Source organism: Zerene cesonia, chromosome 9, assembly GCF_012273895.1.
Source record: "Zerene cesonia ecotype Mississippi chromosome 9, Zerene_cesonia_1.1, whole genome shotgun sequence".
In the NCBI taxonomy this organism is placed as follows: domain Eukaryota; kingdom Metazoa; phylum Arthropoda; class Insecta; order Lepidoptera; family Pieridae; genus Zerene; species Zerene cesonia.
In genome coordinates, this window is record NC_052110.1 from 4,345,270 (window position 1) to 4,357,317 (window position 12,048).

Here is a 12,048-nt window from a genome sequence, read left to right on the forward strand (position 1 = left end):
AGTAATAAATGTTATTTGCAGTTAACAATTTTCTTTTTTCTTTATTACAATATTTATGGCAAGACTAGGTAGTATTACATTTTCTGTAACTTGTGTAACGTAATGTAATGTAATGTGCTGTAACGAATATGATCAAATTACTAGTAAAAATGCCCAACCAATACAATACAAAAACTATAATGACTTGACTGTATAACATCTTTTAAGACATTATATTAATTCGTTACACGCTTGTGCGATTGGAAATAACATTTAGAGTATATATTGCCCACAAAATATGTTTTATAACATATATGTAATATATATATTTTGTGGGAATAATATCAATATAAAAACATAATCCATAAAAACTGGTATCATTTGCTCTTTAAATTACATTGAGTATTTGTTCTGAAAATTAATTAAAATCATCTAATGAACAAAAGAGAATCAGTGCGTTTATTTAACTCCAATCAAATTTCATGATTAGTAATTCGCAATCAAATAGGCATCCACCATTCAACGTTACAAAACACATGCGAACCAAATTAAATTGAAAGCCTTTTAACAAAAGACATTCTGTGAAGCGACCTGAATAGAATAAATAGTTTTTCAATTAAACGTACAAATTTGATTCTAAAAACTATTTGAATGCTTGGATAGTAAAAAAATGCTGCAATTTTTCGTCTATCGTATAAATTTTATTAACGGATCATCGCTTTATGAAATCCGCGGCACCGCACTGCAGTTTTTAAATTATTCTCATCTTTTATTCATTGCTTATAACTTATAAGTACTTTAAAAATGCAAAGCGTTGATATTAATTCACGTAAAAACACAGCAGTAAATGTTTATGTTTTTTATGAACACGAATTTATCCGTCTACCCGCGTATTAGTGCGCGTGCTAGTTAATAATCATAATAAAATGTCCATACCTAATATTGGCCAAATCATTTCAATAACTTCAATCTAAATGTATCGTTTAGATTTAATTTCGCAATGAAACTGTTTCAAAAATACAAATACAACTGTGGTTGCCGACTCAAATATATAGCTTATCTATTATGGCTATTTCCTATGAATTATTCTTAAAAAATATATAGAAAATATTATAAAAACACGCTTTAGCCATCTATCAATTATTAACTGCCTCAAGACCCTCCCAACTTCTTTGAACTTCTTGTGAAACAAAGGGGCATTAACATCCACTTTGAGAAGACTACACTACTAGATCTTTGTTATATTTAAATTTTCAACTATATTAACACTATTTCTATGAACTTTGTATAAGTGTTCGTGTTAATCCTACTTCCTATCCTATCCTACTAATATTATAAATGTGAAAATTTGTAAGGATGTGTGTATGTTTGTTACTCTTTCACGCAAAAACTACTGAACCGATTGCAATGAAATTTGGTACGTAGTCAGCTGGACAACTGGAATAACGTATAGGCAACTTTTTATCCCGATATTCCTACGGGATACAGACTTACGGGGGTGAAATCGCGGTGCGCAGCTAGTATAAGATATTACTTAAATGCGTTGATACTTGAAATAATATTTTGCTTTTACCTGTTTTCTGCTCGATTTTATGTTCTATATCTCTTTTTATTGTTCAATTTGTTATATTAGATATATCGTTAATTATTTTCAAATCTTTTGTTTTATAATTATTGTTCTCGAAATAGCTTATAAAATATAACCTTAAGTTGCATAATATAGTCTTGTTATTTACAATAGCATTAGGAATTATTAATGCGTATAATGGCAGATTAGAATATTCTCACATAAGATGGACGGGGTCTAATATCATTTGCGAAGATGTTTGTTGAGGACACAAACCAGATTGCATAAGGCCTAGTGGGTATGCCGTAGTGCTTGTTATAAGGGTGTTATCATGGTGTAGTATCTAATGATATTGCTTATTTATATTTATTATTATGTAAAGTTGGACCGGACCTATCACCTACGTAATGTCACGTTTTGACATTTCAGGGCTAAGCCAAAATGTTATCAATGTTTTCGCGAGTAAAATAGTAATAGTTCTTTGGAATAGATATGGAATAGATATGTAGTTTTTAGGCGTAATTTATTTATTTATTTATCATACTGGTATTGGTATTGTCTATTCGTTTATTTATTATATTTAATTGTTTTTTATATTATAAATTATATTTAATTGTTGTAAATTTGGTATTTATATTAAATTATACATTATTTTATATTATTGTACTTATTTTTTATTATTTTATTAATTTTTTTTAATTGTTATTGCTTCTTACTTTTACATGTACGCTGCCACTGTCAGGGGGTCAATGTGGTATCCACTGAAAATCAGTGGAGAGTATAAGTTCCTTTAATGGGCTTAGACTCTTATACACTGAGTGGATCTCCCGTTTATATGAGGTTTATTTAAGGTTTTGTAAATTACATTATTTTTTATTAACTTTACCTCATATAAGTAATTGTATTTTCTTTCTTTCTTTCTTATGAGAAGACTTTTTGAATTCTGTACAAAAGCATCGTTTACATGTCTTGAATGACTACAAATTGTTAGTTTTTTGATTCGTTGATGTGTTATTAAATTATTTTATCGAAAAGAGAAAAGGTTGATTTATTAAACGTATACTGTTCATTTAGAGAAATCTAAATAAGCAATGTTTTCTGGCTATTGCATTTATATAAAAATTCCAACGTATTTTATACTCTGTTTGAGTATAAACCATTTACATAATAACATGGAATAAATCAAGATGTTCTTCAAGAATATTTGTTCCCGCAACATCAATTCGCTGCGAAACGATGAGCAAACAAAGATGTTTGAACACAAAGGCTGATTGCTTTGAAAATCTGTTCATCAAAGCGCTGCAATGCTCAAAATAGGAGGAGATTGGAATAACACGATTCAACAAAATTAATACGAAGTTTTTGTAAACATTGTGGCTGGTTAACTCATTTTGTATTTGCAAAACTAAAGTACAATAAATGGCGCGAAATTAAACAGTCGATTTCTTATAATAAGTGCTACAAAATTACGTGTGTCGTTTATGAACCATTTTGACGTATTATTAACACGCTTTTATTAGATTCACATGTATGTTTATATAACCGACTCCTTAAGACTCGATATTGACTCACTTTAAAAGATAGATTTAATTCATACTTTGTGCATTTATTAAGGATCGGTGACAATTAAATTATTTTATTATTTTTTTTTATTTTATTTTATTATCTTGATTAGGATCGTTATTGTGTTAGAGTTATTGAGTGTTTCTAAATAATTGTTTTTTTTTTGTTGAATAAGTTAATTTTAATTTTAACGGTTAATGCAAATTCCTGAATCGAAATCCTAAACGTGTATTCTAAACTTAAATAAGGGCTTTAAATGTTTTTTTCGTTATTTAAGGTATGTGAAACATGTAAATGTATTAATACTTGTACTTTATTGTTTCAAAAACAGATTACGTAATTTTGTCTCTATTTCAAGATACTATAATATTACTATTATATATATACATATATAACAGTGTCTGTGAACTTAGCAGAGCACATTCGAGCAAAGATGGAGAAGTTGGAGATCCGTTATTATGCACCCTAGTTCTATAGTTCGGTTATTATTACAAGGATTAGTTTTCTACTAGAAAGAAAATGAGAAAGTCCGTAAAGGTTGCTTTCTTCAAAAATTTTTAAAATTCAAATGGCCTGAAAATCGGTGATTCCCCTTTTTGTATGCAGTTCCAATTCTTCAGAAATATTTAACACAGTTACTTGTTAATCCTATCAAAACCCCTCATACGGTATATTTATCGTGGGCTACATTCCCCGACGGGGCATTATAAAACGTGAGTACTTCTAACTACATTATTATAAACGTTGTATAAACCGTTGGGTCAAGCACATGACCCACATAGTGGCACTTATAACGTACAATTCACTACACTTATTATTTTTAATTAAATTCTAGGAGGAACCAGCTCGCGAGCGCAGATACAGTTCCACCTGAGACTGATAATTATTCATAGTACATATGCTATGTGCAGCTTTTATTCAGGTCGCTTTGAATATTAGGAAAGGTAAGGCAGATAATTGGTATTATGTACCGTTTGTATATTTATACACTACAAATAAGCTATATTTGATAACAATCACATATGACCATAATTGTAATTCAAAATGTTCTGTGAAATACTATGAGATAGGAGTATGTTAAGCAAAGTTCTAGAATATTTAAAGAAATAACATAACCTTAATTGTTGTTAAATATGGGTTGGGAGGGCTCCATGTGTTTTTATTCAAATTTATTGTGTAGTTAAAAAGTCATGAAGTGTAAGGTATATCTACATATATCTACATATTCATTCAGAAATGATACTTGTTACATATTTAAAAATGTCTTATTTCAATGTAAATAAAAGAGATTGCTCAGGATAACCCTCGTCAGTATTATTTTAGACCTGATTTTAAGAAGATTTATCTTAATCTCGCGTTTTTACATTTATTCGACCCTCTTGAATTTATTAAGACTCCGTTCTCAACAGCTATCGAATAGACCTCGCAATATCAATGCCTACTTCACGTTTGTAAAAGCGGAACTGTTTTCATCGAGATGCTGAAAAGAATTCTCAATTTTCTTTGTCCCATGACGTTCCATTGAAAACGGAGGAGGCATGATGCAAACGGAATGTCATACAAACTTGCAAGGTAATAAAAGCAGAGAAAGAAATATCGTGTCTATGATATATTTTTCTTTATAAAATCGTTACTTCATTGCTTATTGCAGCATCTATTTTTCATACCCCTAAATGATAAGAGTAAGGCAGAACAGTGTTTGCCGGGTCAGCTGCCATATAGATGCAATTATAGTGTTAGTGTTTGTGGTCCGCCAACTGAACTAGATATCATCTAATTTGTAACTTAGCTTAATTATTGTTAGCTATTGCTTTGTAGATTATTATCTACTAGCTGCGCCCCGTGGTTTCTGCCGTGTAAGTCCGTATCCCGTAGGAATATCAGGATAAAAAGTTGCCTATATGTTATTCCAATTATCCAGCTGTCTGTCTGTTCAGTATTTTTTGCGTAGGATATTAGTAGGATAGCATAATATAAGCAGGATAAATAACATGATTTTATGTTCATAAAAGTAATAATAAAGTACCTGAATAACATATAGCAATAATAAAAATAGTAATAATTTATTTAGTTGTTCACCAATCAGTATGTAGCAATTTTATTTATATTATCGTACTTGTAAGTTGTTTGCGTATATTTTCTAATTACCTATGCATGTAGTAGTGTTAAAATGTATAAGTAATAATATTAGGTATTTGGCATAATTACGGATGGTGGGGTTATATCAAAATCAATTCTAATAACAAAACTGCTAACTTAGTAGTACTAAATTTCTACACATTTTCGTATTATAATTATACAATTCTTATGATAAAACGATCCTCTGAAGTTAAAATCACAATATTTCATTCGTCATAAGCCTTATGCACTATAGACTATTTAGATAAATCACTACATAGTATAAAACAAAGTCGCTTTCTCTGTTCCTTACAGATTGAAGCATACATAATCTTTAAAACTACGCATAGGATTTAGATGCGGTCTTTTTTAATAGTGATTAAAAAATAAAATTTATATGTTTATATGTAATTTAACGCGTGCGAGGCCGCGGGCAAAAGTCAGTATACAATAAAGTGGTTAAATATGTTTCATTATTCATGCATCATCATTGTAAAAACAATTGGAATCGAATTATTTGATAAATTCAAACGCAAAACCACACCCGCTACATGTGGGTAAGACAGGCGGTTCTTATAATTGCGTTTATATAAATGCTAGTAGTATATAGTATATAAATAATGGTATTAAAAGATATGTTTTTATCCGACCGCGTCAGAAGATTCGAGATATGTGTGTGCAACCGACGCCCTAAAAATTAATTAGGATGTCAATTCAAAATGTTTTACTTGGTTTTGTTATTTAATAACCTCACCTGAGTTTTCAATTGATTAATGTGTTTTTTATATCATAATCTTTTATCATGTCATTTAATAAATAGGGTGGTACCTCCCCCCTACGGACGGTGATGACCCCTTTTTCCTAGAACAGAATTATTTCTAAAACAAATGTAGCTGCTTTGTTGTACTTTATGCGGAACAAAATAAAGGTTCTTTTAAAAGGACACTCGAATTATCATTACTTCAATGTATTTTAGAGTCAGACTCAGCTCGAGGAAAGTTGAACCACCATTGTGTTCAACAAGTTCGAGACAAGTGGACTAGTACAGGGACTCAACTATATAAAGGGATACTATTGGCATAGATCTACCCACCTCTTGATAATTTAGTTTAATAAAGTTTAATATAATTTAAAGGTTTCGAAAATATTTCCATAATGTAAAAATCCCCTACAAACTCAGACTTCCATCATCGGAACGTTCTGCTTTTCATAATTCTTATGCTTCACAGTTTCCACGACATATTTTTTATTATTTTTCTTAGGTATTAATGACGAATAATACAGATAGTCGTAAACGAAGCAGTTTAGTGGTTGTTGTTCACGCGTCACGAACAAAGGAGATTCTGTTTGCGTGATTCTGGCAATTGGTCAGCTATTGTTACGCCCTACGCATTGTCAGCAAAAATTGCTTGTTATTATATGGAAAATCTGCGCTTGTAAAGGTAGAATATGGGCAATTTTATACATTTTTTTCATACTTTTAATGCCATGGAAAATTTGGGACGTTTCGTGAAGTTTTATAACCTTGCATCTAGAGACTGGAAATAATATCAATAGTAACGTCTAATAAACTGTTATGTTATCTGTGGTATCGTCTATTTATCTAACAATGCTCAAACCATCGAAGCATATTCATCAGCCACAGATATATTACACCCCTTAAATAAATGGGCAAAGTTCATTCATAGTTAGAAATGCGACGAGGAAATGTTAATATGGTAATATATTAGAATAATATTCCTTAGTATGACGTAGGTATAGACGTTTTAGATTTGAGTAGATGTAGCCACATTATGATAACCAAGGAAGTGTGAAAAGTTTATTTTACTAAAACCATCATTATTTCTTGAAATCATTTTATAAAGAGATTTAAATTTGAATTATATTTGAATAATAGAGAGAAAAAGCTTTAGACGTGTGGTTTTCAGCCATTTCTCTCACCGTACTCGTTAAATACGAGTAGATAGAAGCAAAAATTTAACTTTTTTTGATAGAACATATTCGATTTCTAGCTGAATATAATATAATAAACAAAGAGAAAAAGTGAACGAATGAGAAATTATATTCTTAAGTTGGGGATGCACATTTAATACAATAATAGAGTTATGTCGAAATAAACATTCATTACAAGCTTATTGGAAATTAGATCAAATATACTCAGGTTGAATTTGGGCTATGTACATCTAAATTGTTGTGGTAAAATCAATAACTCGGGGCTAGTGACCGACAGGCACGCGATTGATAAATCAAAGTCAATTTGCTTTACCTAAGTACATATACATTAAATAAAGCCGTTACAGTAGCAATATGGAATAATGGACACACTTTATAAAATTAGGACGCTTGACAATCACGTATAATACGTTATTTTAGTTCCAAATAGAAAATGTATCAATTATTCATCTGAATGGGTTAATACGATGAATGTTATTGATGTCTGGTTGTTTCATTTATAGGTGGGAAGTAGTATAAGTCTTTATATTAAATTATAAATAGGACCTATCTGATAGGACGCGAAAATTTATTATATAATATGTCCTTACATGCCATAGAAGATAGGAATGGATAGTTAATGCTCGGTTATATAATGAATATGTAACGAGTGAGCTAATCAAAGTACAAAATGTAGCATAGTGACACACTTGCGAAAACTAAAGGAATAACTAATGAGAGTTGAATTATGTAAATTCGTAGGTGCAGACTAAACCACGGTGCGATTCAAATAGTTTCACACATATAATTAAAATGTCCGTTTTGTCAACGAAATGTCATCCACAAACTTGAAATGAAAGAATATACGTACTATTACGTGAGAAACTCGTATTTTACTCATATGCACTGGTTTGATATCGTCAGTGTCGACCTTTTACATTTCCTTTTATTATTATATTCATCAATTGTAACAGGAATTAAACATTATAATTGGTGAGTATAAGAGCCTCCAAGGACCGTGCGATGTAAACTTTTATAGGAATCTGCTATTATTTTGCTAAAGCATTAGCGAAATTAATAATTCCCTAAATTGAATGGTAATTGTTATTACAGCTGGCTTGCATTATTTTCATATATTTCGTTGTATACTGAACAAAAACAGACATTAATGAATAGGCCGTACATCCCGCATACCACTTCACGAAACAGTTTTAATGAGCTTTGTGTAAAGTCAGATAATACTGACAATGTGCGGCTTTAAAAGCTGATAATTTTCGAAAATGAGAGTATAATGAACAACATTCACGTCTTGTGGAAGGACGCTGTTAATGAGGCTGTGGGGGTTTGTGCACAAAAATATAAATTCTTTATTGAAATTGAAAATATTAAAGCGCATTTATGATGCGTAAATTCGAGAATTCTCCAGTTAATAGAATCGTGGCGTGAACATTAATATTTGATATTCAGTAACCTTTTATAGTTATGAAAATATAAATAATAAGCGATGGAACTTTTATTTATATAAATAGCAAAGGATATCAAACGAGGGAGTAACTGATAAATTTTTACCTGGCATAACGAAAAAATAAACAAGAATAAATTATGAATTTTGTTTGCCATCTTTTTTCCGTGTAAATGCTCGTAATTTGAGATACACGTTAGAACTGCCAAACAAGCTTCACAGTTCACGAGAGCAAGTGCGTTTATTTCTTCAACTCGCGCGGAATATGACATATTTTTCCTTTAAATAACCTTCTTTATAAAGTGTTACACTCTAGTTGTATGTCATTGATAGTCAGGGAAAAAAATATATTAAATTTTTCACAAAGACTTACGTTTAGCGAGATAGAAATGTTAAGTGAAAAAGTAAGTCATTAAAGCGATGATAACTGTCTCGAATTTTCGTTATATGAAACGAGTAGTCGGTATAAACTATAAATATAATATTTTGTTGATTGTAACAGGCTTTATTTAATGATATTATTATATGTGAGGCTCTTTAGTTTATAAAGTACATTGGAATAATACATTTAAAATTCTCTAGGGTCCTTTATACTAATAACTATTCTATTTAAGTTGGGCTTTGAATGATAAATGTAGACAGTAATAGTGTTTTATACGATTTATTTAGATAGTTTGAATATACGAGTATACCATCTTTATTACCTAAGGCTATTACCTAAATTAAAATTTAAAAACCGCCGCCGCTATTTTGTGCTGTCGACCTTTTTGAATAAGAAATTTGACAGAGTGTAATAGATTATTCTAATCAAGTTCATTCATTTAATAATAATATTGAGGGAATTTAAAAAACATAAACCAATCTTTGAGTGCTTTTCATAGAACATAAATAAGAACCACAGTAAGTAAACTGGCATTCAAATGATTTTTGATCAATATCGAAATTATATCCAAGTAGCTATTTTGTAATTATCATTTGTTTTTTTTTATTATATACTTATCCTACAAATACTACAAACTTATCCTACAAATAATAAAATAAAGCGCTATAATGATTTGATGATTGAAACAAAAACGACTTTTGATATAGAAAAAATTATAAAATATAGACATAATTTGTGCTGAGTCAGAGGAAATCTAAATTACATAGACTTGCAGGATTCAATGCATGTAATGAATATTGATCAATGCAAGTTAATTAGATGATAGGAATCAAGTGAAGCGATAGCTAATTGTAGTACACAAGCAAACGCTTGTTTCATCCAGTTTCAATAAACCTATTCGAGTTCTTAATTGAATCTCTGCTATTATAAAATTGTGCAGGGAAAAATAAATTCTATGAACGTGTATATAGAACATGTTTTTCTTAATGCGACAGCAGTGATTTTAGCCCCATAACTATGCTATTACTATTGGTTATAAAAAAGGCGTTTTAATAAAGTTGAAGCTTGCTTTATTCGTATTGTTTATCGTGAGGTTTGGAACACTTTACAGCGAACACTTAGAGACTGGGATGTCTTGTAGGTGATACAAACACACAGTTTTGACCTACCATATCGAACGAAAAGTCGGTATAAAAATATAATCATAGTGGTTAAAAAAAATATTTAATGTTAGTTCGGGTTTTGGAATTGTTGCCTTATGTGGTTCTGTACGTATTCTTTAATATCTCAAATTTCTAAACTTTCCTCCAACACCCAACTTACCAATATTGACTGCTTCCCCTGTACCAACCAGATGGTTAACGTATGAACTTTTTAAGTAAAAAGTCATGTAACTAAAAATACTGATAAATTCATAGATTTTATACATTAAGAGAAAACTGAATAAATGCACTTTGTAATTGCGGCACGAGTCAGACAACTAAGCTAAACTTTGAGTTCAGTAGCTTCAGATGTACAGGAAAAACACTTTTGTTACAAATGTGTTAAGTAGACATTTATTATTCTACAAGCAATTGTTAGATACCTGTAATTAGAGGTCTATACGTTAGCTTCGTTAATGATTCATCAATAGACATATATATCTACAAATGTTTAAATTAGTACCAAACCTTCGCTTTTATATAGTCTGATATAATCCATACATTTTGTAAATAAGTTATTATATTGTCATTGCTGTCTTTTCAGCCTGTGAATATAATATTGTTTATTAAATTATACGCATGAATTATTTCATAACATTTTTTACTAATATGGTGTTATTTAAACTCGTTTAAATATATTGAAGCAATCCCTTTGCTGTCATAAATTTATTGCTCTTCTTTATTCCTTGTAAAAAGAAAAATAGATTACTAAAAATGTAAGTTTTTAAATTACTTTTAAAGTTGTTAAACTTCGTGTATGTCAAATTAAATTAATATAAAGTTCGGATATATAGGTACTTCAACCTTGACCTAACATTAAGGATAATTCAAAAACTTTGTTATAGTAATTAATACCGTTCAAATAGTTATTGTTTCGCAGGTTAAGTTTGTATTCAATCTCCATACAATCCATAACATTGTCATGCATCGATCAAGAATACTAGCGTATATTGATTGATTCCTATTTATGTATGGATTGACCTCAATCCTAAAATAGCATTCCACTTATACCATAACAAACTGTTCATGTCTGCATGACTAATTTCTGCATTATATGCACATTTCTGGCAATAACTACACAGTACATCAATTACTGGTGAACGATGATAATCAAATGACTTTATTTGCATACTTGTAGATACATTAACATCTTAAAACATTCGATAAATTTTCACATGATACAAAGCAATATTAAAATTTTTCAATGATAATGCCTACGTTTTAAAACATATGCTTCTTTGTAGGTATCATTTAAATTTGCGATGTATAACTTATGCGATTTTTGTGAGTTGCTAACAAAGCTTTTAAAGAGTATTAGAATGGTATTGGAACTTAATTTATGTCCAAATTATGATCAGTATTAACTTCATGATTTACTCAAACAGAATTCAAATAACAACAGATGTAAGTAGCACAAGTAGAAGACTTAGTAGTAATATAGTTGAAATTCACTCACCAAATATATTCACAAAACTCGCCAACAACCAAACGTATATTTAATTCACGGCATAATGCCACAGATAGTAATTATATTAATGATATCGTAAGTTTCGTGTCTATTGAAAAGCGCGCGAAACACGTCCAACAGTGTCAAAGTCTGGTAGTCTACTGTCACGTATTTCCAAACTGAAAACCGAGGCTTTAAGCTCTTTGCAGTCTCCACCGGCTGTGAAAGCCTTTGTGGTTATTACTTTAAGGTTTGGAATTTGAAGGAAATGACACGAAAACTAGTACAGTGTTTTCATAATGAACTTTTGAATGTTTAAAATGTTTTACGCGACACGGTATCGTGAATATTTGATAAGCTTGCCCATTTTCAGTTATTAATTGTTGTGGAAGTTCG

The 12,048-nt window shown here is 30.2% G+C and overlaps 1 protein-coding gene across 1 annotated transcript in view; it reads right to left on the reverse strand.

Annotated features, from left to right (window-relative positions):
- Positions 1-11,825, reverse strand: part of LOC119829112 — a 56,277-nt gene extending 44,452 nt beyond the window's left edge. The window contains exon 1 of the mRNA XM_038351501.1: positions 11,662-11,825. The gene's annotated coding sequence lies outside the window, so the exon portion shown is untranslated. The remainder of the gene's footprint in view (positions 1-11,661) is intronic.
- Between the last annotated feature and the right edge of the window lie 223 nt (positions 11,826-12,048).